Source organism: Vicugna pacos, chromosome 8 (genome assembly GCF_048564905.1).
Source record: "Vicugna pacos chromosome 8, VicPac4, whole genome shotgun sequence".
NCBI lineage: Eukaryota > Metazoa > Chordata > Mammalia > Artiodactyla > Camelidae > Vicugna > Vicugna pacos.
Window position 1 is genome coordinate 57,122,390 of NC_132994.1, and position 26,305 is coordinate 57,148,694.

At 37.1% G+C, this 26,305-nt stretch overlaps 1 long non-coding RNA gene across 1 annotated transcript in view; it reads left to right on the forward strand.

Moving 5' to 3' along the window:
* Positions 1-364: 364 nt before the first annotated feature.
* LOC140697742 (uncharacterized) overlaps positions 365-26,305 on the forward strand; it is a 71,235-nt gene continuing 45,294 nt past the window's right edge. The window contains exon 1 of the long non-coding RNA XR_012075053.1: positions 365-436. This is a non-coding gene — a long non-coding RNA (uncharacterized lncRNA). The remainder of the gene's footprint in view (positions 437-26,305) is intronic.

Sequence of the window (26,305 nt, forward strand, 5' to 3'; positions counted from 1 at the left end):
CCATCTATGAAGTTGTTCCCATCATCATAAATTTAAAAAGCACCCTGTTGTTATGCACATAGATATTGGTCTTCCTTTACAACAGCTAATATCTGTTCCCTTCCCTTTGGGGGAGCATCCTTTTTCTTCCTCAGCTGCTCCCCACTTCGCCATGCATGAGGTCCAGATAGAAGTTCCACCACTCTGCGTGCTTAGCAGTAGTTCCTAGTTAAAGAGTATCTGACCTCTGCACGGGCAATCTGAGCCTCATCTCCTAACTTGCTGATTGGTCTAGACTGTGACCTAAACTAGCCAATCAGAGGCTTTCCCTGAAATAATCTGAGCAAGAGAAAAGAATGTTCCTCCAAACCTAGAAGGTATTTCAGACTTTGAGGGGTGACAGTTGGGAAACTGAAACCAAACATCAAGAGCCACATCTGAGGAGTCCTGAAAGTGGGTGAGCCTCTTACTTTTTCCTTCCCCTGTTCTTGTTACAGTTTGGTGATATGAACCAATAAATTCACCTTTTTATTTAGTGGGCTTCTCTCATATGCAGTCAGGAGAGTCTTAAGTAATATGTAGCTGGTATTTGAAAATGCTTTGTCCTTCATTTGTCTGTTTTCACAGTGCTTTTGGTTGTTTTTTGCTCTAAGGTGCAAATTCTTATCGATGACCCAGACTTCAAGCTCTCCATTATGAATGTGTGACTGTTTTGCATTCAATAAAAGCATATACTCCCCACCCCTGGTGTTATGCTCAGAGACAGCGCCCAACAGCAGGGTGGCTTGAGCCACCATTTAATGAGAATATTCCTTTAGTTTACTTTTTATCACCTCAGGAAACTAGGGTAAACTAGCCTGGGTTGGTTGAGATATTAATTTATTTTTTTCATATTTAATATTTCTGTTATCATTTTCTAAATGCTCCCAGTAATCCAAGCTAAAAAATTCAGTCCAATCTGTCTCCTTTCTCCTCATTCTACTTCTTTGCCAATTTGCCTTTATTACATATCGGTAGAATGAGTAAATGATCGAATGTCTTACAGAACAAATTCAATCACACACTTAAAAAAAATCTGTATGATTTAGTTCTACCAATCTTTTCTTCTCCCAGGGATGTTCATTCCAAAGATAATGTTCTACTCACTGTTCTCAGGAAAGCCTGTAACTATGAGAATAGAGCATCCTCTTAAGTGAAAACTCAAATGAATTCCTGGTGAAAAATTTTGAAGAGCCATTACTAGAATGGACATTTCACAGACATTATGCCAATAAGAAAATATTGATTAAGTGATAAAGTAGTTCTATCCTTGATCAGGTTTACTCCAAGAAGCAAAAAAGAAAAAGATTAAAAAACAAAAGCCAAAAAAACCCTCTTCTCTATCGTTTAGCTATTGTTGCATTAACAACCAACCACCAAACCCCAACGCATATGACAACAGCACATCTCCCGCACCTGTAGGGCGACGAGGGCTGGCTCAGCTCCGCGGGGCTCTGATTCTAGCTGGGCTTGGCTCCTTGTCGTGGGCTGACCTCAGGTTGTCTCCACAAATGTTCATCTTGGGGCCCAGGCTAATGGGCATTAGCTACACAGGGAAAGCTCTCCTGTGCATCGATGTCAGTGCAGGGAGCTAGCCCAAACACATGAAGTCTCCTCTTACTATCAAAGCTTGAAACTGGCTTACTGCTGCGTCTGCCCATATCCTGCAGACTGAAGCAATCACATAGTCAAAGGAGCCCACCGTCGAAGGGCAGGCAAGTGGGAGACAAACCTTCGAAGTTACACAGCAAAAGCTAGGGACACCAGAAAAAGTGAAGAATTGGAATCGCTAATTCAATCAACCGCACCTGATCCCCAGCAGTAGGACGCCAAATCCACTGCCAACTGAACAAAGTGTTTCGTCTTTAGTGCAGGATTCACTGTGCTGTTCCCTTTTTCCTTTTCCCTCCTCCCCTTATGTTCACCCTTCAGAGATGACTTTCATGTATCAGGAGGCAAACAAGAAACAGACAGGCTTGCCTTCAGTGTACATTCCTGGAAATAGAACCCAACCCATCAAGACAGTGGGTCTTGAAGAGATAATTACATGGTCCCAGACACTCGGTGCCCTTTGTCCTGCTGTAGACCTGGGGTGGGATTCAGATGGAATGACAGGCTCAGATGGGGAGAAAAACGAATTGAGAGAGGGGGTTGGATTCTTGCAGTGGATGGAGGGTGTGGGGAGGCTTCCTGAGAAGCAGACGGAGTTCACCTAGAAGTTTTGAAGGGGTGTCAAGAGAAGACTGAATCACACCTCACTGATTACGAGCTATAAAGGGTGACTTCTTTCGTCCCCCATAGAATCTGACATGGTATTTTACACATAGTTGGCTTTCAATATATAGTGAATTAGAATAATATAGATATCTGATTTTCCACAATTAATTTGAGGGTTAATGCAGTTTGCTGAAAGCAAATTATAACAATGAAGGGTCTAATATACATAAACTCAGTGAACAGATTTTGGGGGGAGAAATGCTAATTTAATTAATTTTTTTTTCTCATTGGCAAGCATAGACTTTACTGATCATTTATAAGTCATTTTATAAGCCATTTTTCATCCTTGTCAGTTTTGGAAAATCATATTGAGAGGGGCTGTGGTTTCTGGCAGGGAAAGGACCTGACTAGGATCCAGGAACCTTGGTTTCCCTTCCTGGGCCTGCCCCTGACTTTGTGTGACCTTGAGTAGGTCATTCAACCTCACAAAGCCTCAATATTTCCATCTGGAAAATGAGTATTTTGAAGCACATGATTGCTCTAATTTTTAGATTTTGGGTGGATTTCACAGGTTGTTATTATAAGATAAACGTTTCATGTGAAAAGCAAGCTAATTTTAGACAGAAATAGAGGGGGAGACATTTTTCCGAGGCAATGGCATATATTTAACAGCTTTATCTTTTAGCTTTTATGGCTTACTCTTGGGCACAGGCATTTTATGACTTGTAACAGCTTAATGGTCCTGCTGGGTTAACTCCTCCTGTAGGTTAAGTTCCTCTTTCCTGAAACACACACCACCTCATGTCCGCTGAGAAGGTCAGGTGAAAATGCAATGCCTGTGAGAGTAGCTTTGTCATGCATGATGTACAAGGCCCTGGGGAGAGCCCTCCTTTCCCGGTACCGTCCTCTCTCTCCACTCTCGCTCCCTGCTGAAAAATGAAAAACAATTATGTCCCTCGTACCATGGAGACAGAAATATGGAAAATAAACAGTGACTGATAAAGGAAAGTGGCTTTATTACAGGGTAAAGACAACATTATCATTAATAATAGCAAAATGGAGAAAAATGGCAATGAATAATTAAGCACAATAATACAGTCATGGTAACAATAAAAACCAGTGAATAACGCAATTTTACTTGCAATAATCTGACTGTTCATCTTGATGAAGTGCCCCCATTTTGACTGTTTCCAGCAGAGGTCTAAGCGCAGTGTGACTTTTCATCCGTTTCCCCTAAGAATGCATCTGCGAGAGCCGTGACTCTGCTCTCTTCCCACTTCCCAAGAATTCTCTCTTCACTCCTTTGCTTTCCAATTATATAAAATGCACACTCACTTTTAGTTTCCTCTGATGTTTCCAGCCTGGGATTAGCACCAACAATGCAGCTGAATCCTCAGGAATGTTCTTGTTGTGACTGAAGGTCCAAGCTGTCAGGGGATTTCAAGCTGGCTGGCAGTCCCCTGGGCATTCAGGCCTCTCCCCACCCACCTTCCCTTACAGAAATTTACTGGAGCAATAAATCTAGTGCGATCATGGGGGAAAATGAAGGTAGCTAGTCTTGAATAGAGGGACATCGACAAAGCACTAGAAACACCAACATAGCAGCCCCCATACATGATAGCAAGGTTATTTCACCAGACTGTTGTCTTCAGTATTTTTGTGAAGTAGTTTGTATACAGTCACAGGCAGTGAACAGTTCAGCCTGAGAAATCAGTGCCAAGAAGCTACAGCATTTTTGAAGGGTCCAGATTGCTCAGCTGGTTAGAAAGCATAAGTAGATTATCTGATTCTCGAAGAGCTACAAAGGTGGCAGAGTAAATGGTATCTTTTCCCCAGACGAACAATGAGGCACAGATAATGGAGCTGCCAGCTCAGCCCCTCCTCCTCCTCCCTCCAGACAATGTGTGTCACACTGAAACAGAAATCAGAAAAAAACTCAAGAGACCTTTGAGCATATCAAAGATGAGACTTTTTTGTGTGTTTGTTTCCGACAGATTTTGTACGCTTGGCTATTATTAACCTAACCCACAAGTACACATGATAACTAAAAAGATAATCTGTCTGTGTTTCAGTCTGTCCTTCCTATTGGGAGGGAAAGAGAGGTGTGTTACCATCTTACATAGTAATTCAGAGACTGGAAGAGGACCTTAAATTCCAAGGATCAGTATATATTTGAGTGGATAAAAAGTAGTGGGTAGATTCCATGTGATGAGCCTAAAATCCCTTCCTGGTTTTCAAGGGAACCTGGATTAACCAGGAAGACAGGTTTCCATCACAGACATGTAACTGCATACAATTATAGCTTACGTAAAGATCAAATAAATAAATCAAATATGTCAAGTCTTCGGATAAGAGCACTGAAGTGAGTAGATGTGTTGAACAAAGGTGGTTGGGGAACACCTGGGCCTAAGGTAAAGTTATTTTATCTACCAATGTTATGTAACTATTTTTTAGGTTAAGAAACAAATTTACGTGCATCCTCATTTTCTCCTCCCAACAGTCATGTGAGTTAGGTCCTATTACCTATTATCATTCCCATTTTATAAATGGTGTATGGGTTTGTCTCAACGTGATCTAGTCTAAAGAACCTGGGATTTCTGTTCAGAGGTTTAATCCTGATTTTGCCATTCACTAGTTGCATTAATTGTCAGGCTGCTTGACAAGTGGCAGGTGTCCTCTTCTGTGGTCAATGATGTGTCTCACAGGGTAACTGAGATTTCCTGCTTGTCTCTTCCACCAGTTGCCCAGTTGGGAGCCCCCGTCGTCCTCTACACCCACTCTACCATTGCCAAGTTCACGCTTGGACTTTGATGAGCGTCACTAAGTGGTCTCTTTGCCTCCTGTCTCAGGCCTCTGAATGCACTCTTCATTAAACTGTCAGGGATACTTTTTCAAAATGTAAATCTGTTATTTCCCTGCCTTAAATCTGCTGACAGCTCCCCACTGTCTACAGGATGAAGAAGTCCAAATTCCTTAGTGGGGGTTACAAGATTCCAACATCCACGTGGACATAATCCCACCTACCTCATCTTAGGGCCACTGCCATTGGTGCCTCTCAGCTATGATCATTCCACATTATCTGTACACTCCTGAGTACGGCCTGCCTTTCCTGCCTCCGTGTCTTCGTACAGACGGTACCCTCTGCTGGGAAGGCCTAGCTCCACTATTTCTTCTTAGTGAACTACTTCCCCATAAAAATTCAGTATAACAATAGTCTCTCTTATGAATGTCCCCAGTCAGTTAGTGGCTGGGTGTATGATATTGTATTATAGCACTTAATTCTTTAGCTCTTCTTTTTTCTCAATTAAAATTAAAAGTTATTTTTATCAGTTACACAGGCACAAGGTTTTTCAAAGTCAACTGGTCCTATAAAACTAAACAAAAACAAGCAGAAAAACACAAGTTCCTTTACGCTTCCCCGCTGTCAGTTCCCACTTCTCAGAAGCTGCTACTTCCAAGTTTTTAGTAGTTTCATCTGGTTACTTCCACATTCCTAAATGATGTGCTTATGCTACCATTTCTTGATTCTTTCCATTTTTGATCTTAACTTCTTATTCTGGGCCTCTCCTACAGCTCCCTCCCCTCCTCCTACCTCTAGTGTTCTCCCCATCCTCCCAGTCAAATCAGTACTGGGGTTAAACCAATATTCCCTATTTACATTTCCATACCTGTATTCACTATGACTCACAGTAATCTATGCAGTGTACTATGAATATATTTCTTTTCCACACAACTTTTTGTTTACCTAGAAACTAAAAAGTGAAAATTTCTATATACCTATCACTAATTTCTTCCAAAATTACTTGCTAGAAGTGTCATTCATACCTATCAGGTAAACTCTCCTTTTTTCTTTTTTCTGGGAGACATCCTTTCTGGAAACCTCCATCCTGCTGCTTCAGTATGAACCAGAGTTTCCCGAGGTCTACATCTCCCCTGTTGTCCTGGGATGTCCCCTCATCCTCTTGAAGAGACTATCCCTAATCTTTCTTTTCTGGTTGGTCCTCTGCTGAATCCCGAATGCTCCTTTACCTTCATTCACATACACATTTTGTTGGAGCACCTGTTCTAGTAAGTCACTAAGGAAAGATACAAGAGAATAACATTTTTTTTTTGAGAATTTGCATGTCTTAAAATACCTTCATTCTACTCTCAGACCTATTTGATAGTTTGCTGGACATAGAATTCTAGGTTGGAAACAATTTTTATTCAGAATTGTGAAGGCATTTTATCTTTCAATGGTGCATTTTGAGGAAATAGATGGTACTCTATTTTCTGATTATCTGCTGTCTATAATTTGTTTTTATGGTATGTTTAAAATTGAACATTTTTTAAAATATGAAAGCTTTTAGAATTTTCATGATATTTCTGGCTATCCAAAATTTCATGATTCCATTCTTTTCTTTTCTTCCCTTCTTCCTTCCCTCCCTCCTTCCTTCCCTCCTTCCTTCTTTCCTTTCTTCCTTCCTTTCTTTTTCTTTACAACTTTTTTCTTTTTGTTCTACTTTATGGTTCTTCCTCAAATTTGTCTTCTAGCATGTCTACTGAAATTTTATTTCTTATATTATATTTTTTATTTTAAATAGCTCCTTTTGTTCTTTTTTTAAGCATTATCTTCATATTGCATTAATGCAATGTTTTCTTATCACAAAGATACTGATGATCAGTTTTATAGGTTTATTTCTTTCTTCCTTGCTTTCATGTCTTCCAAGTTTCTTTATTATATTTATTTATTTTTGTCTGTCTTTCATCAAAGTTTCTTTGAATATTTACTGGAATATTTACTAATGAAGCCTAAGAAGTAGACTGGAAGCTTTGTATTTGTGGGTGGAACTTGAGTTGAGTAACAGGGTTGATATTCTTCATTCGTTGTCTCCAAATGACAGCCTTTGTAGGCCTTTTTCTCCCCAGAATAATTCTCCCATCTTTTGCTTGGCAGGTGGAAACCTGAGTGCCATTCTTTCCAGAACTTTGCAAAGGAAGAGACTGGTATAGTATGCAGAATATTGATTTTCACTTATTCTTCCTCTTTTAAGAATTGAACCCCTGCCCTCATCTGGGCCCAGATTTCCTGCATCTGCTCTTATGTCCCTAGAAAGTAAAATTATAGTCTGGTCCTAGAGGTAGGGAGGGGGCTATCTATGAGCAGCAAGGGTGCAAGTTTCTACTTGTTCCTTAAACAAACTTTTAGCTAGTTCTCATAGACTTTTTTTTTTAATTGAAGTATAGTCAGTTTACAATATGCATTAATTTCTGGTGTACGGCATAGTGATCCATTTATATATATATACATATATATTCCTTTTCATATTACATTTCATTATAGGCTATTACAAGGTATTGAATATAGTTTCCTGTTCTATACAGTAGGACTTTGTTGTTTACTTATCTTATGTATAGTAATTAGTATCTGCAAATCCTGAACTCCCAATTTATTCATCCCCCTCCTCCACTTTCTCCCCTGGTAACCATAAGTTTGTTTTCTATGTCTATGAGTCTGTTTCTGTTTTGCAAATAAGTTCATTTGCATCATTTCTCTAGATTCCTCATATAAGTGATGTCATATGATATTGTCTTTCTCTTTCTGGCTTACTTCACTCAGTATGACAATCTCCAGGTCCATCCATGTTGCTGCAAATGGCATTATTTTATTCTCCCATAGACTTTTAACTGTGTTTAACTTTACTTTCCTAGGTACTTGATGTGTCCATATTCTAAGGTTCCCAAAATCCCAGTGTGATTTTTCATTTCTAATGTTCCCTTCAGCTGGGCTGGGGGTTCTGCTATGTCAGTTATTATTTATTCTTCCTTTCTGGTTTTCTTCTTTCTTAAAAAAAAATCCTATTATTTTTTCTCCCTATTTTGTTTACCTCTAGAGGATGTGGTCATCTTTTAAAATCTTTTTACTGTGGTTTTGGGAGAAACATGTGGTAGACAATACATGTTCAGTCCTCCATAACTATCTAGATCTCCCTTTATGCCTTATTTTGATTCAGTGGATATCCACATACACCAAGTCTAGACCTAAAGATAAAATCAACTATTTCTCAGCTTTGGTCATCAATTCTGCTTCTATGTCTTCCTAACTTAAGTAGATATCATATAAGTAAAGGTGGTTGAGTATTGTAATTTGCTATTACTATAAAGATTTTTGTATCCTATCACTGGATAGAAAAACTGGTTATGAGCCTGTCACCTAGCTACGACTATACAGTTTTACAGAGAAAAAAATCATTTTTCAGATAGCAATATTAAAAAAAATTGATACAAACTTTTATCATCTCCTCTCTTTATTTGCCTGCAGGCTACTAGTAGTCAGGATGCAGGAATGATACACATTTCTCTGCATTTGCAACCTTTTTACCAACAAAGACCTGACTTCTAAACAGAGGCAGCCCTACTAACCCACAGTTTTATGATGGGCTTGTGAGAGACTTTGTTTCACATTCTGGTTGTACTTACTTTCAGTGGAGCTCATTCTTGACTGTTTCATGATTTGAGGAGACGCATTGCTGATTTTATTGTTCAGCGCCTTTCTTCTCCTTTTTCTTGTGGAATGAGTGATGTTCCACACGGAGGATTAAGATATATAATAACAAAACAGAAACTCTCACGTTTAGCTGTAGCTAGATTTATGGCTAAGTTTATGGAGATTATTTAGGGCTGGGAACACATGTCCAAGAACTTCTCTGCAGTTACAAGCGTGCATGGAGTGAGATGCTATTACAGACTGCGGACAGTAAACACCTCTGCGGTTGTGTGTCACTTCCTGCAGGCCCATGAGTCTTTCTGATTTAAGCAGAAAGGTGTCTGTTAGTAATGCAAACAAAACCAAGTTTAACCTCTGATTCCCAACATCTGGAATACTTATCCCCATGGCAGCTGTGCGGTTCACTGAACACTCACTATTCCAATGGTCCACTGAAGCACAATTTTGGCTTGAAAGGAGAATGCCTTGGGAAACAAAACAAAACAAAACAAAACAAAACAACCCTGACTCCAAGTAGTTATCGCTGACAATGCCAAAAGGATTTGTGATCACAGTGTCACCACAGACTCGACAGCTGGGCTATGAGGATTGTGCTCTGGTGAGAGCCCGCTTCCTAATGCCATGAGGAAAGATGCAGAGAGAGCCTCCTTCGGACCTTGTTGTGTAAACACAGGACTTTTCTTGCTCCCTTTAAAGAGTCTTTAATCCAGACACTCAGTTTCAAATTTTTCTTTCTCAGCATGCTTCTGAATGGAATCCAAATAATTCAACTTTTTTTTTTTTTATCAGAAACGCTTGAGTGACTCAGGTATACCTCTCTGATGTCCCATATTCCGTCTTTGCATTTTTACATGCTTCAGTTAGACATGAAACAAAGAGCCACTAGAATAGACAGACAGCTCAGTAATGGCCACAGCCACCTGGGTCTTTTTCTGCAGCTTCTGGGGGACACATGATTTCTCAAATCCTGAAATTGAAGACCCCATGTGGTGACTGCAGACTTGAATGTCAGGGTGAGAAGCCATTAGGCATCAGGGCCCATGGTTGGGGTAGTGGTAAGACCTTTACCCAGCAGAGTTAACTATAAGCCATAAAAGTACCCAAGAGCAGACCTGAGTGAAGCATGTGTTTAGTTAGTTATTGAAACAAAAGTATGTGGCTTGCCTCAAGTTCCCTAGCGACTTCAGGGCTGATTGCCTTGGTATTTCTTGGTATTTCTCTCTGTGTGTGATTGCTTTTCTCCATTTAAGGATAAACTACAGGAACAGATACCATATAGCTTCTGGAGGTTTATTCTTTCAACCAGTGGCAACTTTGGCTTTTATTGGTTGGAGCCCTTGGGCAAGTTTCAAAATATTGTCTTGTGAAAATGTTATAAGCATGTTCTTGAAGCTCCAATGTGCTTCCCAGACTAAGATCCCTTTTACGTGCACCACCCTCCTGACTGGGCATCCTGGAAATTTCTTTTCTTCTAAACTTCTCATTGGATGATAATAATAACCACCAGTTGCCTGCCAGCTTACCGATATTGTCAAATATCTGGCCTCATTGGTACTTATTCGGTGAAGCAGGTGTAAATTATTACTATTTTACAAATGACAAAGAGATACCGAGAAAAGTTGATTTGGCCAAGGTCGCAGAGTAACTGAGTAATAGAGGTGAATTCAAAATTCAAGACTTTACTTCTAAAACACTACTATTATTATTATTATTATTATTATTATTATTATTATTATTACTATTATTATTATTTTTAGCATAGTGTTAAGATCTTTAGTTTCTTCCCTATCAGAAAATGAGTTAGAGGGAAAAATAGCTTACTTAAAGTTATAGAGCAAAACAATGGCAAAGAACTTAAAGAATTAGTTATTGTTTATTTTTACCTGTATTATGTCCATCACTGTGCTAAGAACTATACAGCAGTGGTTTGCAGAAGCCTTTTCTTATGCTAGTTTGTAAGGAAGTTTTCAACTGTCTTCATCAAAATGAGATAAATAAGAACTCTACTGACAAATAGGCACCCGTCTCCCCCAACATATATCTTCCTTATGAGATTTCTAATCTACTTGTTATGCTTTAGCTTTTCTCTTAGCACTGTCACTACTGGGCACTATATTTATCTATACTTTTTATTGTCTGAAAATTCCAATAAAATATAAACTCCAATTAGAGCAGAGCTTTTTGTCTGTTCAGTTTATTTCTGTAACCCTGCAGCTAGAACTCTACCCAGCCCACAGTAGGCACTCAGGAAATGCTGGTGGAGTGAGTATTAATGACAAGGCTAACATACATAATCCAAGATTGTCGAGTCCTAAGTAGGGCAGTACAAAATCTAGCGACCGAAAGGATTCAGAGAAAGGAGACAATTTAAAGCTGTTACTTTCAAAGAAGATTTCTGAAGAATGAGAAAACGTGGGTTCTAAGGCAAGGTTGTGAAATCCGCATTGGGTTTGGATAGTTGTAGCAGAGAAGGGAGATATTACCGCTGAAGATAACAAGGAAGCGATGGCAAGTAGGTCTAAAAGGATAACAGCAAAGACCCAGCCTCTCTTGGAGTCAACTCAGGCATTCTGGGTCTCCTAGTTTCCGATTCAATCCCAAGATGCTTAGCTAATAATTTATTTTTTAAAGTGACATTTAAAAATGCACATGTTTCCACGTTTAGGGGAGGCAAATTTATATAGGTGTATTTTCCTTTGGTTTTGAACACAATGGTCAAAACAGAGAGCAGAAATCAATGATTTCATGTAGTAGAAAGAAAAATGCCTTTTGTGAGTGGGTCAAAGAAATAGATCCAGTGGAGAGGAGAGAGCTGCAAGTGAATTACATGTTTCAGTATTTACTGCTGCGCTGGGTGACGTGTGAACAAACACTTTCATAAATTAACAGCCCCTAATTGTAGCTTGAAAGGCAAATAAATGAATGGTTTAGATTTTTGTCTCGTATCATCTTTAATGCTATGAAATATGACCCTTGTTGAGTTTTTCTCGCTTGGAAACACTGAGCTAAAATTCAGTTGTTTTTCCAATGACTTCAGCCAAGTTACCCTCTTATTTCTATCTCTTTATGAATGAATAGAAATAGCATTTCATGTTCATTAATAGTTTATGTGTGTTTATTGTATTAGAGATAGTGACCTAATTTTGATAGGTCATAATACTTTTTGATATGTGACATGCCTCTGGATTGCAAAAAATATCCTGTGATTTCTCCTGGCATTTCTTGGACCTATGCTAACATCTCTGGTTATTACTAGAATGTTCCTTTTTTTTTTTTTTAACTCTAAGGCATTTTGATCATTACTTATTTTTAGATTTTATGCAGCATTTTCCCTCCAAGGAGCTCAAGGCAAATTTTACAAATGTGAATAATCTTTTATCAGAATGTTTTGGTTTGGAGAAGGAAACGAAATGTAATACTAATTTCCTGTCTCTGTATGTTCCACCCAAAATCACACCGAACACCCTTCTTACCTCTCCTTTTCTCTGGGTTAAAGGGTTTTATTTTATAATGAAGGCTTAAAAGGAAGAGCTTAAACTTTGAATTACCAGTGAGGAAGCTGAACCATTAAAACAAAATGCAGCAGAGAGAGCCTTCAGGAAAGACAGTGGTAAGCACAAGGCAAATTGTCAAAAAATGCTGTAGGTGGTTGTGAAAAACCTCTGCGAGGCTGTTTAGTCAACACAAGTGGGTCACTTAATTTTTCCAAGTGAATGCCCTTAATGGAGGGACTTGAGCTGCAGTCTCTCTAGCCAGAGCTGTCTCATTAGAGGAGATGTGGCCCAGACTATGAGATGTTTATTTTGTAACTCACCCCTTAGGCAGCGGAGGGAACTGTTTACTATTCCTTCTTGTTCTCTCCTGGGTTTTTTTTTTTTTTTTCTCTCTTAATTAAAGAAATCACTGTTGAACTTTAGAAAACTCTCCAGAAAATAAATAAATAAAAAGAAAGGATAGAAGGAAGGAAGGAAGGAAGGAAAGAAGGAAAGAAGGAGGGAGGGAAGGAAGGAAGGAAGGAAGGAAGAGCAAATGATGTTTTTTGCTCATTTGTTCCGAATGATTGTTTTCAGAGGAACCATTGTAATCTTCAGTGACTGACTTCAGAGTGTATGTGTGTGCATTTGTGTGTGCAGGCTAGGGTAGGAAATAGCATTGCACACATAAGTATCCTTGAGAACAGAATGTGAATGTGTCCCACTGGCTCGCTTTCTTGATTTACTCCCCAGGACATCAGTGTGTGGAAAACTGAAATTTGGAGATGGGAGTGCAAAGAGAGAGGTAGAGAAGGTCTTCTTTAAATAATGATTTGCTGAAGGGGAAGAAAAGATGAAATTTGATGGAATCACAAACACAAAATTAAATCATTTACAAGCTATTAGAAAATTCTAAATTCTGCATTTGGTTTGGATTCCATTTTAGTCTGCAAAAATTAGCTAACGAAGCCTTACTGTTTGACAAAAATGTTTTATAGTCTTTTCATTCTAGTTAGCAACAAAATTCCAAAGGATATAAATACCTCAAACAAAGAGGAATCTGCATGAGGCAATTCTGAGTAGTCTGTAATCTTAAAACATAAACACAAGTCACATTTAAAACACACAACTCACAGAGATATCTAGAATTTTCTATCTTTCCCTTTCTCCTCTTTCATATTTCCCTTAAATGAAAATAGTAATCTCGTGGAAAACTTGTTTATGAAGCAAATAATCATTTTGACATGCCAATAATGAAGTCCTACTTTATCTTTTTGATGAGTGTTGCATGTCATATTTTAGGTTGATTTTTTTAATAAAGCTAACATTTTACTCTAGAATTCTTCATACTTTAAAAGTTTTTGATATGAATTGTTCAATGTGATTCTTACAATGATGCCATGAAAGGAAATTTGAGCATCATCCTTTTCATTTTATGGACAAGAAAATTATTACTCAGGAAAGTGATTCAAGTTCACCCAGAAAGTCAAGACAGAGCTAGGATAAAAATCCAGCTTTCCCAATTTCTACAACCAGGCTAGTGGTTTAAATTTTTATATTAAATAACAAAAGTTTAATTTGTAGATGAGTATCTGTGATTATCTAGTAATCATATATATCTCTATGATTTTTTTTTCTTTTCAATTTTTTCCCTTTCCATTTTCTGTCTGGTAAAGAAATGGTGAAATTGGAAATATACATATCAAATATTGAAGACAAGGAAAACATATCTTTCTAGGTTGGAAGAGAATATTGAAAAGGGTAAAAATATTATGTACTGGAAAATTAAGGAAATAGTTATCAGTGGTCTCAAGCTTATTTTTCTCATGATATCACAGATTCTCTAGAATCACGTATATAAATTGTTTTTTTAAATTTTTAAATGTTTATTTTATTAGCATCTACTTTACATATCATTAATTCATCCATTTTAGGTGTACAGTTTAATGAATTTTAGTAAATTTACAGAGTTAAATTATAAATAAAATTAATAAATCCAATAAAATTTCCCCTCCCCTCCCCCCCAATGGATAAAAGTAAAACAGAATTGGGTTATTAACTTTTACTTGTTAATAGGTTTTTCTAATTACTGAGTACATAGAGGTTTTGTAATGTCTGGAAACCTTGAACGACCTTGCTTCTCCATAGTGATTAAGGTGTAGCAACACTGATTGAATCCTTTTGTCATCTTTATGTCAGATATTGACCCCACTAAGTTCAAATTCCATGTGTTGGTAGTAAGTGATCTTTAGGATTAGTCAAACTGAACCCTTTGCCAGTATCAGAACCAGTTACTCAGGCTCTGCAGGACTGACCTACATTGCTTCTTAATGCATCTCTTTGTAAAAAGATAATTCTAATATTACCACTGACCTACCTATTACTTAACCTCCTTTATTTAATACCTTCTGTGTGCTGGATATTTACTAGATAAAGAAATTAAAACTAAGAGCAGAGAGTAAAAAGGAGGAAAGTCTACTTTATATGAATACTGAACTTTATATTACAGAAATGACCCACTAATTTATGGCTTAGTGTGTATTTACTGCTTCTTAGAGCCTTTGATACCTTTATTAAGTAAATATGTTGATTGTACATGATAATGAAAATGTTGCTCAATAACCCACAAATGATTACCAAGAGTCTGTTTTAAACATATATAAGAACAACTTATTTTATGGAATAAGTGTATATTTGTGATATTATAATATCTGTGCCACTCAAGATTTTAAGCATTTGTTTACAGTATCTTTTAAAGTTAAAAAAAAAACTGTATGCAACTACCATCTACCTCAGAATGAATCATGGATTATGTGAAAGTGATGAATTTTCATTTTCATTGTATCAGTAATGAAGATTATGTATTGACATATTGACTCCATTTTCTCTCCAAATTTTATTCATAAATGTCTCACTGTAGGAGGCTGTATGAATAGAGGCTGAATCTCAAAAATCAGACACGTTGAAATTGGAATACTGTCCACATTCTAATTCCAATCTGTGCTTCAATCTGAACCACTCAGTTCTGCATGTTTGTTGGAATCCTCCTAAGACTGGAATATCCTGGGAGATATCCAGTACTTTTTGAGCTATAAACAGCAAAACAGGCTGACTCTCTTGTAATATGTTGTTATGTCTAGTGCTAACTGGATTCAAGAAATTTATAGGTATGGGGAAAGTAACTCAATTTCCTTTTGCAAACTTACAAATTTGATTCCGCTTAAATTTTGGCCAAAGAGTCATCTCAGTAATACAATTTTTTTGGAATAATTTCTTTTTGCTATTAGCTTTAAGTCTGGTAAATATTGTGTAAATAAGAAAATGTTACTCTATACAGCAAATTATAACAAACAAATTCCCTGTGGTGGTAGGTTTTTCATCATAGGTAGGGGCTCCATACCAATTACATGTGTGTATCTGAATGGACACATATTTCTTTCTTTTTTTTTCCAGTTTAATCTCCAAAAAAGGTCTGACTTTTTAGATAATTCTCTAGTGAAATATGTGAAAAACATGAGGCTAATAGAAATCATTTGTTAATGCTTTGATAGCTAAGCACGCATGATGGCAAAGGTAGACACATAAAATTTAGGTTAATCTCCTATCAGAAATTTCTAAAACATCTATGAGAAACAATATATAAGAATTATGTCAAAGCATTTATTTTCTTCTTTTCAAAAAAAATTCCTGATAATTTTAGATCAGCACAAGTCACTTGGCTAAAAAGCTGGCATTTCTCACCCTCCTTTGCACCTGAGTGTGGCCAACAACTAGGTTATTCCCTCTGAGAATTAAATAGAAGTGTTGTGTTTCTGAAAAGCTTTCATTATAAAGATAAGAGTGCTTATCTTTCTCCATTTCTTTTTCTTTCTGTTTAGGATGGGCTATTATACCTGTGGTTCTAGCAACCATCTTGAGCCAGTACATGATGGTCTTGAGAGTGTAAGCCATGTGTTAAAGATGACAAAATGGTAGCTAAAAACAAGAGGCTGGTACAGCAGTGAACCATAAAGCTGCCATTCTTGCCTTTTGGATTTCTTTAATCTGCAAGAGAAATAAACTATCACATTTAAGCCACTGTTTTTGCAGAATATCTGTTACAGATGGCTGAATTAAGTCGTACTGAACTTGGTAGCAGTAATTGGGTCCTGCAAAACAGAATCGAAATTTCGACATTGTCTAAGTGAAATAAGTGGGAGGAAGATACTAAGTTCTCAGATGTTGAAAGCTGGAAAACTGGTGGCCATGATATATAGTGGCAAACATCCAGTCAAGGTGTTGCCTGTTACTGGTGAAATAGTGGGGAAAAATCAAAATATGAGTTTGTTTTGATTGTCTCATGGTGTTTTCATCATGAAAGATAAAATCAGGCTAGAATCAAGCCATCAGAAAGCCACACTGGAGGAGATGAAGGGCAGCAATTTTTGCCTTCAGCCTGCACTCTAAGTTGGACTTAAAGTCCTGTAATTGGGAACCCAGAAGGGATGACAAAATAAACTCACACCAAACTGAATTACTTTAAGATTTTTCTACCAGAAGATGGGATCCAGACCACTGGCAAAAAAAAAGTCCCATTCAGGGTGTTGCATTTTATGTAAGTTGTTTCAAAGTGTCTCAGAGTAAGTGTCAGTGTTAGGGCTGATGCCAGTAAGTAAAGGATAAGAATCTTCAATTTAAAAACTACATCTAGATATGATTTTATCTGTGATTACTCCAACATGGAACTGCCCATACACTCACACAAAGTCCAGAAACTTTGTAGTCAGCCTTGGTGTCATCTATCACAATCTGGAGGCAGAAACGAATACTAGGGTTGCCCCAAAGGGATCTTATCCAAGGAAAAGGAGGGATTGTGTGATAGTGTTTGGGAGCAACATAAAATTAAAGGAATCATCTTAGCAGCCAGCCACATTAACATGGTATGGTGCTTTGGGTATCAGTGGCTGAACCTGGATTCATGACATCTTTGATATCCTGGTAGAACTCACCACTGTGGCCCATGCGAGGCCTGGAACCACTGTGGCAATCACTGATTCATGAGATTGTGCAGAGCCAGTCTTTGGTATCAACATGTTGTGAGACCTGGGGCATGTTACAATACTACAGTGTCCTTATCTTCTAAAAAATTAATAATAATAGTGCATACATTCCAAGGCTATTGTGAGTTTCAATGTAATAATTTATGTAAAGAGCTTGGCAGAGAATCTGGCACTAAAAAGACACTTATTAGATGGTAGTCATCCCCAGCTTCAAAGTCTCTCTAAAAGTTTTCAGTAAGTTTAACCTGTGACAAACCAATGGAATAGTCATAGACTAGTTTCCAAATGAGAGATTACTGCAAATGACATTATTTCATTCTTTTTTATGGCTGTGTAGTAGCATAGTATTCCATTGTGTGTGTGTGTGTTTGTATCTCATGACATCTTTATCCAGTCATCTATTGATGGAAAGTTAGGTTGCTCTCATGTCTGGCTATTGTAAATAATGCTGCTATATATAAAAAAATTAAATTAAAAGAATGAGAGATTGCAAGAAAAAAAGCCAGATATTCAATAATAATTTTTCTCCATGAGCTTTCACTTCTCTCCCCTATTTCTGTCTCTTTCCACTTCCTCTTCTCTTCTTCCTCCCACTCCTCTCCCTCCCTCCCCACCTTCAGCATTAGGAATTCTGGAAATTATTTAATAGCCATGAAAAAATAATACTAATGACTACAAAGTATTTGCTTTTTTAAAGAATAATTTGCTTCCTTTTTTCTTCTTTAGTCCTTTAATTTCCCTCCATTTTATTTTCTTATTTCAAATGGGAATGTGAATAATTTCTTTTATCCACTTGACTGCCTTTAACTAGACCCATCTATATTTTAAATCTTCTATCTAGCTCCTGGAGAAAAGGATTGTATTTCAACTAGATGAGTCCAGTTGTTCAAATACACAAAACACACACACACACACACACACACACACATACACACTTGCTTTGGCATAGATTTTTTTTTTCTCCAATAACTTCTGACCAATATTTCCTTATTTATGGCAGATGTACATACGCCTTAATAAACTCCAGGTCAAAGACATCTCTGAGCTGCTTTGTTCCAAAAGCCTCATTCCAAACCCTCATAGCTTGCTGTCATTCTTTCCTATTTATCATTGATTCTTTAAGTTTTGACTGAAACTAACTCATTTTTTGAAGAGCTACAAATACTTAGAAGCATTTTTCAAATCCAAGGACTTCCTCTGCTTTACTTTTCAAATATGTTACATGTGTTTTAAAGCTTTTCCTGCAGCAGAAATTTCTTTAAAGTCATTTTACTTTAAACATCTCTTAATTGAAGAGTATTGTAGTCTTCTTTTAGATAAGTGAGTTACCTTCTATGGTTTGGATTCCCAAGTGTCAAGAATTATCTCAGAGTGTCATAGAATCCTTTAAAAGTTTTAAACATCAACATAAATCCACTTTAATGTTGATAAGTTTTCTGGGGTGCTTTTTAGAAAGGATAAAATTAAATTTTTTTTCCTTATTATAGGAGAACATTTTAAAATAATTTCAGTGTGTAACTTACAAGCAGCTCCTCATAATTATCCTGAAATATTTTTAAAGGGACATTTCATTCCCATCCATCAGGTCATGTTAATCAAAATCTTATATAGGTTGTACAATATTAAAGTTAATCATATTAACTTAAAATTATCAAGTTTTAATGGGGCTGCATTTAAATGAGGAGATTTTAATCATGAAGCCACTTTCCCATTTTTATTGCTTAGTAAAAATCTGACTACCACACATCCAGATGGGATTTGTTTTCCCATTTGTCTATTATGATTTGATTTTGCCCTAATTTGAATTTTATTTACTAATTTCCCTCCAAATCTGTCCACAATGAAAACACTCATTCCTAGGTGTAATTCTTTGGTAACAAATATGCAGTTTTCTATCTCAGCAGAAGCACATTCCTGGAATTAATGTCTCTCCTTTGGGAAATGAATGGAGGGAAAATGTTCTTCAAGAGTTTTTATGGGACAGAAAAGCAGAGACAAAAATTGCTTATTGAGTTCTGTTTTTTCTCTTTTAATCCAGTTTTAATCAATGTAAAACTTTGCCTTTCATCCATTTTGAAATTATTCATTTTTCACTTCTGTTAAAAGAAAACTTACTCAGTTGTGGATTGGTTTAATTATTAATATTTCCAGTCTACATCTATTCAATTATATGTACCACAGTAGACATCTATTTTTATAGCAAATGTTTTAAGATGCTATAAGATACACTTCGGAAAAATGTTTGCATTTACGTTCTTTAATTTCTTTGTAACTCTAAGTACCTATTGATTTATTGTGGCTTTTTTCTTCAAGGGTTTCTGTTTCCTCGGCTTTGATACTTGCATTTCTGGCTTTTCTTTGCTACTGCTATTTGTAGAAAGTTAGCCACAGGGAAGGTACCTGTATTCCTTGTGAGTTTGAAGTGAATAAATCATTTGCCTTTTAGAGGAGGGGAAGAGTACATAACTTCCTCATCTTCTTTGATTTCCCTCTTTTTTTTTTTTCTGCTGCTTTGATATATCTAACAGGTCCTCCATAGACTTCCTCCTTCTGTAGAGGTAAAATAATTTCTCATCAGCCAGATAGTCAACACATGATTAATGCCGCTGCCGCCTTAGCTAGAAGTGGGGGTTGGGGCTTAAGTGACTGAGGGGGCCAGTTCTAAAGAGCTACAAAGCAAAATTTTTACTCACAAGAAGTTGAAATATTAGGGCCACAAGGCACACAGGAAGTAATGAAACTGAGCAATGTGTCACCAAGTGCAAATTGACATGGGACAGATTGAGACAGCGATGCTGTGAAGGGATAAGGCATGTAAAAGAAGACATTAGTCCTGACAATGACTTTGCTGATGCTCATCATGATAGACATCCCAGTAGGTGACTGGAGAGGAAGGAGGTGGGATACAAACAAGGGGGAATACGCATGAGTCCCATGTAAATTCACGTCACTTGTTAGGAAGACAGTGCAAGATAATGCGAAGGTTTATTTTCTGGAGGGGAGTGGGTAATGAGGGAAAAGAAATCAGTGAGGAATGTGCCCCTTAGTGCATCAGACTCTTTACACATCACTCCACCGATTAAGTCTTCATGTCACAACCTGTGTGGACCAGATGTTATTCTCACTTTGTAGAGGATCAAACTGAGGATCTGAGAGATTAAATAATTTGACCAGTGCTCACACAAGTGACATGTGGTGGGACCAGGAGTCAGTCACACTCTCTACGGGCTGTAGCTTCTCAATGCATCACTTTTGATGTGATTATATAAAAGCCTTCTCAGCTGTGTTTCATGTTTCCAACAGGTCTACAGTTTTTAATAATCGAATTTCCAAGAGAAATTCCCCTACCCCCTCCCTTTAGAGTAAGACACTAAAATCAACAAAGTAGATCAGAGCAGAGAAATGCAAAATCACTTAAAAATATAAATTGTACCCAGATCATCAACATTTGACATTGATATGTCTTGAAAGTATTTATATATTAAAAAAATTAGTCATCAGAATGCTGGTCAGTTATAAGGAAGCAGAAAAAGGTTATCTCTGTCAGTGTCCTATCTAGCACTCTCCAGGGGAACTGCTACCTGGTCTGTAAAACTGGCCTGTCCAGACTCAGTGATAGTCACAACCTTGACACACACACCTCGGGCTGTCCCATTAGACATTCTCTTCATCTTTGAAACCCTCTCTTTTTCTCTTTCTGATTCACTGCTCACCAAAGTGTCTGAGGCTGAATCCCCACAAAACTTCTATGGGGAGAGAATGAGCTGGTCCCTTTAGCAGTGACAGTTCTTGCCATATCTTAAATTGGGATTGAGTCTATACATAGATATACGTGTTGGCTGCGATGAGGTCAGTCTTCGGAAGAGGCTTCCCCATGGGGGTGTGAAAAGGTCAAGTTCCTGGGCCCGCACTTCAGAGCACGGAGTTCCTTCTCTGGGGGACTTTCAGCCACTAACAGGACATCCCAAAGTAGTGTTGTGTTGAGAGTGACTTTTCTTCTTGGAACTTTTGCAGTGACATTACAACACTTAGTCATGAGCAGTATTCAGACTTCTGAGCTACAACACAACATATGATGTGGAACCTTTATAGGAAGGCTTTAAATAACTATTGTTAGTGTAAAGAGGACTTAAGTAAAATATTACAGGAGCTGTGTATTAGGCCAGAGTTTAATGTAGAAACATATTATGTGGAAAATCTTTGGATGCTGACATATGTCCTGAAATTCCTTTCCTGTAGTTTTTTGCTGTATCTGGATAAATATCAAATAATAGTAAATATTAGTTCTAAATGGCATGAGATTTTACTGAAGTTTCTTTTTTATTGTGGTTAACTTATTTGGAAATGACTGACTTGACCAACTATGAGTCTTTCAGGGTGACGTTTCTTTGGGAAAGGTTATTTCTATTTTTGAAGAGTAGATTTTGCAGAATGGAGTGGGAGAAAGGAGGGCATTTTAAAGTGTGGAAACATGAGGAAACCTCAGAGTTTGTAAGCAATTCAGGAGGCCCCTTTGGGAAGAAAAATGGCCAGAGGAGAGAAAGAAAGAGAGAGAGAGTATGCTGAGGAAACAGGAGAGAAGGGGAAAAAAAGGATGTCCCTTCTGTCAATTGTGTAACGCATGATAACTATCTCTTGGGTATTTGAGTATTTATTAAAACAACAATTAACTCGTTTGTTGCTTTCCAACTTTCCTGTTTTTCTCTGCCTTACCTTAATTGCTGAGACATTGAGTGTCCTTACATCTGTGAAGTACATCTGACAAGAAAATGTTTATGATTCCTTTGCTAGTATTCAAAGTAGGAATTCTCAACCTGCTACTTAGCTGTTAACTGGAGATAGACCTTTTCATTAACAACCTTATTTGTGTTGTTTGGAACTGACTTTAGGGCCACAATTCCCCTGACAAAACAGTAGTTTATTTAAGCATTCCCTTGATTATAGCAGACTCATGCACATTTTTTTATTATCTTTTCAGCCATTTTATGTGGTCGTTAATTATTACAAAACTGAACATTAGTTCACTTTGGAATCCTGTAGCTATGACTGTCATTATGTCTCTTTGAGATATAAATGTTCCCTGTCCAATATTGTGTTCATTTTACCAGAGGCTGGAAATTCTAGTCTCATATTAATGGTATGTTTATTTAAAGACTAACTATGGTCCTCAGAAGCAGAAGAAAAACATTTGTTGAATCTGACAGCCTGATACATTATTTGTGTTTAGCCCTTGTCCACGAGGCTACAGAGACTCCGAGCTGTACAGCTGGAGGGAACCCATCAGGCTGGAGGGGCAGCCATCCCATCTCGGCAAGTTTCTCTCCTACCATGTCCAAAGTGCGCAAGAATCCAGTCTCTGTATGAACACAAAGAGAGGCAAGAGTCTCATTATTTTAAGAAGCAGTCGAGGCCATTGTCAGACAGTTCTGATTGCTAGGCAATTCTTCAGGACAGTGAACCAAAATTTGTCTTGCATCATTTGTCCTGTCTCTGTCCCCTGGAGCAAGATAAAACAGAGCTGCTCAGTTCCATATAATAGCCCTGGGTAGAAGGACTATTCTATGGTCCAAACTATACTCCAACCCCTGCTGGAGTAGAAGACACCTGGGCATATGAATTTGATCATTTAGGTGTCCTTGCAAGACCATGCCAACCATGATACAACTTATGGTGAGGGGGTGGTTATATGCCAGACACAGAATTTTTAATACGTTTTCTTCCTAAACCTCATCACAGCTGTGTATTGTACATATTATCTTCAAGATATAGACATCAAAACAGAACCAGAGTGTTGAATAACCACCTAAGATAACACAGCAGTAAGTAGTGGAGGTGGGAGATGCTTGCAGCTCTGTCTCAGTCAAAGCACGTACTCTTTTTCTTCACATCATGGTTCCTCTCTAGTGTCTTGCACTAATTAGCATTTGCTTCTAAAGGAATTATGCTCCTTCTAATGTAATTTCTAGACTTGTCTTCCTGGTCATGCCTTCTCTCCACCCTTGAACGCATTCCAGTTGTCAGTATCTCAATACTGAACTGCAGATCCAAGCATGATCAGTGCTTGGATGAGCTAACCAGAAGGTTTCCCATGAACCACTACTGTGCCACATATTTCTATAAATGCAGCCTGTGTTTTAAAGCAATATATATAAGTTTTATCGAAAGGGTTCTTAACTGTTTTTGCACCACAAACTCCTATGTCAGTGGTTGAAAATGCCCACTTTTCAGAATCATATTTTTAAGTGCATAAAATAAAATACACAGAGTTATAAACCAACAATATATATTAAAATGCAGTTATCAAAATACTGAAAAGAAATGTATGGTTCAGTATCATGCACGTGTATGTAAACATCTCTTTATTAATGTATTATTGACAAGATTCAGTGGTGAGTCCAATAATTATCTTAATTTTGAAGTATTGAAGCATAAATACCATTTTGAGATATATACAAAAGTTTTAATATGATAGGAAAATATCTATGATTATTTTTGTTGACAGTTACAGGTACTGCTAAGGCTATTGTGGTATTTCTGCCTACATTCATAACGGAAGGAAATGCTAAATTTCCGTCTGAGGTTACTAAAAATAATAATGTGTTTTTTTCCCCTTGAAGTTCATAGGCCTCCCTGAATTCTATCCGTGGACCACTTAGACTGTTGTAAATCAGTTAGTTCATCCTTTGTCTCCAGTTAATGAAAATTGCACAGGATTTTTTATACAAGCAATACACCTGTGTAATTGATTATTTAACTTACCAGCAAGACTTAATGTTTATCCTTTTAGATGTTGATCTTATTATTAAGATTAGCGTTTTCATCTGTTAAGTAATTTTAAATCTTATTTGTTGCTATTTTTCCTAGCTTTAAGACATTCCTTCTTTCTTAGGCCAACTTATCCGTTTAAAACACAGTAAGACTAGGTTTTGAATAAGATATTAGAAGCCACCATTTGGGTTGATAAAATCCTATGACTCAACACTTTTTTGATGTAAGCATCAGGCAGCTGTGAGTCCACGTGACTTTGCACACACTCAAGGATGTCATGAAACCACGTCTAATTCCTTTTGAAACTTAAATGCACTGTATTGGGCTTCCAAAAATGAATCCCTATCCATTTACAATCCAGTAACCCAAATGAAAGATAAAATGAAGGCTAATTTATGTAACTTTTTCTTAGTGAATCATGCTGGCTTCTAGTGTTCACTATGCTATGTTCCAAAAGCCTACCTACTTAGTGTCTGCTTAGCAAGTCATTCTAGAAAATGTCTGGGGACCAGCTTCTAGCTCACCACGTTGTGACTTTGAAACCCAGCTCATTCTCTTTTCTGAGAATGAGGGCAACTTTCTTTAAGCTTGAGTATAATCTGCTGGGTTCTAAGTATTTTAACTCATTTACAGCAATGAAATGTGCTTATTGTGTCTCAGAATCTAATCCCCCTTCTTTCTTCCTTACTTCCCCCCTCCTCTCTCAGTCATTCTCTCCTTCTCTTTCCCTTCCCCCCTCCCTCCCTCCCTTCTTTTCTTTCTTCGTTTCTTCCACATTTATTCAGTGTGGAAGCATGTAGGCTACTGGGGTTATACAGATAAGAAAGCCATGTTCCTTAAAGTCAAAGGACTCACATCTTACCTTCCATAGAAGTGTTCATCTCCTTGGATTTGGTATTTTAACAGCTGAGTCATCTTGGAGGGACCAACACTCTTAATAAGGATGAATTTTGTCCCAGGATACAGCCTAGTTAGTTTTCGTCTTATTCTCCATTCCTTCCAGCTTGAAACTTTCTAAAATACTTGAGAGCTAGCTTTGAGTTGTTTTTGATAGTCATCTATTAATGTTAAATTATTTTTAAGCAGCCTATTCTTATTCATTATCTTTTAGCATGTTTAGGAAGTTAAATTTGGCTTTCACTTTCCAGCACCAGACTAAGCTTTCCTATTTCTATGTCATTCTTCTTTACTATACGTTCATTTTATATATGAACTAATTTCAGAGTTCCCAGTATAGTCTTTTTTTTTAAACTAATTTTCCACTAACTTTAAAAATTTTTGTTGAATAATGTGTTTAGTGTGCTAGGAATTTCCTAATAAAGACAGCTTATATCTGTTAAATAGTCAAATCATGAAATGATCAAATTGCATTATATATAAATTTGCTGATTATTAATGGAATAACTTAGTTTATGAACAAAAAATATATGTAGGTTTAGGACAGATACTTAGCCAATGAACAATATTGTTAATTTCCTTTTTTTTTTTTTTACTCCTCTTTCTACACTTTACAAAAATTTTTGATATTGCAATATGCTCCCGTAGCATTATCCTGGCTTATTTACTTTCTCCATTGATTTATTCTGAATGTATAAAAGTTGATTGGCTGGGTATGGTAATACCCTTGTGAAATTGATCATAAATGCAGTATGAAAATATCTGTAAATTTGATCACATAATAGTAAATTTGTTTCTTTCTTTTTCTCTCTTTTCAGTAGAGAAAGTCACCTAATAATGCTATAGTAAGTAGAAGATAAAGCATATTTGCAAACATAATTTGAAGAAGTAGATATTCTTGCCATTTCAATTTGGGATACATTTTTTCTTTCATCTTGGATAGCTTTTAAGTTAAAAATAAAACATTGTAGTTCAAAAATACATAATGCAAAGCAGTACTTTTGTCTGTCTTCAAGCATTCTTATACTTTTGCTACTTATGTGTGTGAGCTGATATATCCATGACCTCTTCTTTGACCAAATGCAGAATTTCTGAGGGACCCACATATGATAGGGAACATTCATCAAGATTGTGAGCTCAACCTGATCAATTCTGGGCTTCTCAGTGAATCAAGAGATTTCAGATGTCATAATCCTATCACCTTCACATCTGTGTGTGTGTATGCTATACGCTAACATTTATACAAGGCGCATAAACACGCTTGGTCCCCCACAACAAACAGCTAACATTCCTATTTGTCTTTTTGCTCCCTTTTGTTATGCATCATCCCCAGGAAATTGCCAAGGCAGAACAATTAGAAACCTAGATTCAGTACATTAAATGTTCTCTAAAAGTACTAGCAGTGT